The sequence below is a fragment of the Alligator sinensis genome, unplaced genomic scaffold (genome assembly GCF_000455745.1).
Source record: "Alligator sinensis unplaced genomic scaffold, ASM45574v1 scaffold338_1, whole genome shotgun sequence".
Lineage (NCBI taxonomy): Eukaryota > Metazoa > Chordata > Crocodylia > Alligatoridae > Alligator > Alligator sinensis.
In genome coordinates this window covers 359006-364017 of record NW_005842719.1, presented here as the reverse complement: position 1 = coordinate 364017, position 5012 = coordinate 359006, and the positions used below count along the sequence as shown (strand labels likewise).

Genomic DNA, 5012 nt, shown 5'->3' with positions numbered 1-5012 from the left:
CGCCCCCGCCCTGCTGCGCCGCTTCGGAGGTGCTGGGCGCCGCGCGCTTCCCGCAGCGGGGCGGGGAGGGGGCCTGCAGAGCCCTGCGGCCGCCCGTGGTCTTTGCAGGGTGGGGGCAGGCGCTGGCGGTGCAGCTGGGGCTCCAAGCCCCGCCGCTTGCGCCGGCAGCGCCTCCCGGGGTGCGTCTGAGCTACAGCGGCTTCAGGCCGGTGGGACTGAGGGCTGGGACCCGCGTGCGCCGGGCAAGCGTTGCCGCGCCCCTGCCGGGCTGGCTCAGCCTGCGGGCGCTGCCGGGAATGGGCCGGCCGCTTTGCATGGCAGGAAGCGCCTGGCCACGTCTGTGCCTGTTCCTGGAGTAGGAGGTTTGTTTGTGTGAGGCTCGTCAGCTGGCCCCTCGCGTCGGTCTGCTGACTCCTCTGCGCCTTGCTGTTTCCTGACGTATGTGTACATGGGCGTGACGTTGTTGCTAATGCTGCTGTTTAGGTTTGTATCCCACCCTGTCTGGAAAGGCTTAGGGTGGCTTACAGAACGTGACAAAACCCATAAGAAGCAACAAGTCTGCAAGCCACAGCCGAACACTTAAAAACCCCACCCCAGGGCCACCCTTGTGTTCCTGCCTAGCATGTAGGGGTGATCTGTTCCCCTCTTCCCCAGTATCCATCCTGAAGTCACCCTCCTCTCCTACAGAGGGTCTGTGGCTGTTCCTTAAAATGCTTAAATTCCAGAAACCAAATTTAAAAACCTGTAACAGGGAAATAGCAGAAGGATCCTTTATCCCTGCCAAATGGATACCCTACCCTGGAGGCCTTGCAGGCTTTGTAGAGTTTATAGACTAGCTGGGTTAGCCCATATTTTGTGCCATGGCAATAGTGGAGCAATATTGGGATTTTATTGGTGGCTCTTTCAGTTTCTGAGCAATTTTAACTTGGATTTATAAAACCTTGTTAGTTGAGAAGAAAGTTTTGTACATGTACCTCGAGGCTGTGTTGTATAGATGTCTTGATGTAATGGGGTTGAAATGTGAACTCCACACCCATGCACCTTTTCCTTAGGATGTTGGAGCTGAAGCTTGACATTTCTAAATGTGAACATTACCTTTAACTGCCGCTTTTTTCAAAGAGAAATTTGAAGCTACTCTTAGTGTGGAAAAAGGGTATCTGCACCTGGGTAGTCAGGATAGGTATCCTGTATGATAGGTATTCCAGGTCTACAGGACTATTATCTTCTCTCCTTCAAATTGCTTGCACCACAAGTAATGTGCTATATAGGTAGATGGTCAGTATGGTTCGATGGAAAGTTGATATGTTTGTTTTTCACTTCATTTTGATAGGAGAAAGTTTCTCTCCTCTACCAGTCCAACTGGTGGCTCTTGTGCTGCAAGAGGGTTAATTTGTAGCCCTTGAGCCACCCAGCTGCTACTCCCCACCCTTGCATTGGTTGCTGCTGGAGCCAGGGTCTCTGAGCTCCCCATTCACTCCTCTGGCTTCCACTTCTTGCCCCTGCTCCATAATTTTACATAATTTGAACTAAGCTTGTAGTGTTCATGGTGTGTACTTCCGGTTCATATCAGGCATTTATACCATTGACTTCAGTCCCTATGAGGATGAATTTGATTGCTTATTCCCAGTTCCTTGTTCCCAGTTCCTTTTTCAAAGCTAATCTAGACCCAATAAAAGGTTGTTATTAATGAATTGCACATCCTAAAGAGAGAGAATTTCATTAGTTATGTATATGTACTAATTAATTTGTAAAATAATATCCCACATCAAGTACAGAGCTCTAAATGAAGGTCAGATTAGGATAGGATTAAGGGGCAAAATACTTCTTGGGCCACCCCAAACTTCCTGTTGATGCCGCTGGGGGACTGTCCCAAAGAATTCTGACCACAGTCCTGCTCAGCCATAGCACAGTTTGACCATGCCAAGCTGCCAACTGACAGCCCCCCCTGACAACTGTACTAAGTATAAGGGCTCGAAATAAGGAACTGTTTTTTGGGCTGGGATTATGGCTAGAAGTCCTGTTTGAGTCATCCCACAGCATACCTCTGTGGCACCAAGAGGCTCTTCTGGACATGCATGACCAGTCTTGCCCTGGCCAGAGCACAGTTTGTTTGTGCCAGGCTGCTAACTGGCAGCCCCCCATGCCTACTGTACTAAGTATAATGGCTTGAATAAGGAACTGGCTTTGGGGTTGAGATTATGATTGGAAATTCTTTTTGGGCTGCCCCACACTATGTCTCTGTGGCACTGGAGGACTCTCCTGGACATCTCTGGACAGGGTCTTGCCCAGCCCAGCCCAAAGTGCAGTTTGTGCATGCCAGGCTGCCAACTGACAGTCCCCGCCATGCCCACTGTACTAAGTATATGGGCTCAAATAAGGAACAAGTTTTGGCTGGGTTTATGGTTGGAAATTCTTTTTGGGCCACCCCACACAGTGACTCTGTACCACCAGGGGACTCTCCTGGACATCTGTAGCCAGAGACTTGCCTGGCCCAAAGCGTGGTTAGGCTGTGCCAGACTGCCAACCGACAGGACCCCAGCCACTGCTACATATATGGACCCAAATAAGAAATTGGATTTTGGGCTGGGATTATAGCTAGATATCATTCTTGGGCCATCTCTTGGCGTACCTCTGTGGTACCGAGGGATTCTCTTAGACATCTCTGACTGGAGTCTTGCCTGACCCAAAGCGCGGCTTGGCCGTGCCAGGCTGTCAACTGACAGCCCCCCATTCCTACTGTACTAAGTGTATACGCTTCAATAAGGCAGGCAAGGTTCTTTGAGTAGATGTAGTACCTTTTTATTAGACCAACTGAGTAGTTTACTCAGTTGGTCTAATCAGAGCCGCCCCTAAGTGTGTGCGAGGCCTGGGACATATCGGCCCATGCGGGGCCGGGGAGTGATGAATGGCCAGAGTGCAGCGGAGGGGTGGTGAGCGGCCCGAGCACAGAGGTGGCAGCCATGGTACGGCCTATACGGCACTGTCTGCGGGGCCCCCCAAAGCGTGGGTCCTGGGGTGGATGCCCCAATTTGCACCCTCCAGGGATGGCCCTGGGTCTAATAAAAGGTATCACATCTACTCAAAGAACCTTTCTTGCCTATGTCTTTAGACCACCATGGCTACAACCAAAAACCCAGCATATGCTTGAATAAGGAACTGGCATTTGGGCTGAGACTATATATTGAAATCCTTTCTGGGCCACCTGATGCCATGAATATGTGGCACCGGGGGACTCTCCTGGACATCTCTGACTAGAATCTTGCCTGGCCCAAAATGCAGCTTGGCTGTGCCAGGCTGCCAACTGACAGCACCCCAGCCACTGTGCTAAGTATATGGACCCGAATAAGGAACTGGCTTTCGGGCTGTGATTATGGCTAGAAATCCTTCTTGGGCCACCCCATTAAATACTTATATGCCACCGGGGGACTTTCCTGGACATTTCTGACATTCCAGCTATAAACCCAGGCATGCCACACTACCAACTGACCGCCACCCCATGCCCACTGTACTAAATATAATGGCTCGAATAAGGAACCGGTTTTGGCTGGGTTTATGGTTGGAAATATTTTTTAGGCCACTCCACACCATGCCTCTGTACCACCAAGGGGCTCTCCTAAATATCTCTGGCCAGGTTCTTGCCTGGCCCAAAGTGCGTTTGGGCCATGCCAAGGTGCCAACTGGCAGCCCCCCAGTCACTGTTTTAAATATAAAGGCTCGAACTAGGAACTGGTTTTGGGATGGGATTATGGCTGCAAATCCTCCTTGGGCCACCCCACACTATGCCTCTGTAGCACCAGAGGACACTCCTAGACATCTCTGACCATGGTCTTACCCAGCCCAAAGCGCGGTTTGTTCATGCCAGGCATCCATCTGACAGGAGCTTTCCCCCTCCCCCCAAACACTACTGAGTATATGAGCTCAAATAAGGAATTAGGCAGACAAGGTTCCTTGGGTGAATCTGATATCTTTTATTAGACCAACCCAAATAGTTGGAAAATAATTATTAAGCGAGCTTTCGGGTTCAAAAACGCTTTGTCAGGCTAAGGAAGTTTCAGCAGCTGGTGTGTGCTCTTCCTGGATGGAATGAAAAGTAAAGAAGCCAGAGGCTGGGCTGGTATGCATACAAGACAGGTAGTCAGTGAAAATGTAGATTGAAGAGTCAATGGGTGAGACACAGGCGCGGGGGGGGCGGGAAGGGGAATGAAAGCGGAGAGATACCTGAGGAGTCAGCTGTCAGGCAGGTTATAATGTGTCATAAATCCAATGTCTATATTTAGTCCATGCTGCTTAGTATCCAGGAAGTTGATGAAGTGAGTTCATAGTCTGGTCTCTGAGAAGTGTTTTGTAAGTTTCCTTTGAGGATCAGGACTGAGAGATTGGAGAGAGAGTGGTTTTCTTGTGAGAAATGCGCCCCCACAGGTAATTGAGTATTTCTGTCTTTGATAGATTTCCTGTGTGCATTCATTCTGGTGCGCAGTTGTTGTTTGGCAAAAAAAATCAGATTGGACACCTCACAGTGGACGAAACCCTAACCTTGACTGCTACATTGACTGTTTCAGGGAAAGAATGAACAATGAAATAATCAGCAACACACGGCACCATAACAACCTCTCTCTACCAGAGAAAAAGGCCATAGAATCGCTACGATCTAACCACCAAATAGCAGATAAAGGAGGTAAAGCAGATAAAAAACCAGCAGATAAAGGAGGAGCCATCCTAAACCGTGAAAACTACATAAAGGAAGCCAAGAGACAGCTCTCTGACTCCACCTACTACAAAGAGCTACAAGAAGATCCTAACCTCCTTTTCACCAAAAAACTCAACAATACCATCAAATCATTTCCATCAAGACTACAAGAAAAACTACAGACCTTGATCCCCCCACTACCTAACCTGGGGACTTTTTACATGCTCCCTAAAATCCACAAACAAGGGAACCCTGGCAGACCTATCATATCCAACCATGGGACCCTAACTGAGGAAATATCAGGTTTCGTTGAATCAATCCTAAA

General features: G+C 49.3%; 1 protein-coding gene across 1 annotated transcript in view; it reads left to right on the top strand.

Annotated features, from left to right (window-relative positions):
- Positions 1 to 5012, top strand: part of SAMHD1 (SAM and HD domain containing deoxynucleoside triphosphate triphosphohydrolase 1) — a 106338-nt gene that overhangs the window by 1302 nt on the left and 100024 nt on the right. The window lies entirely within an intron of this gene.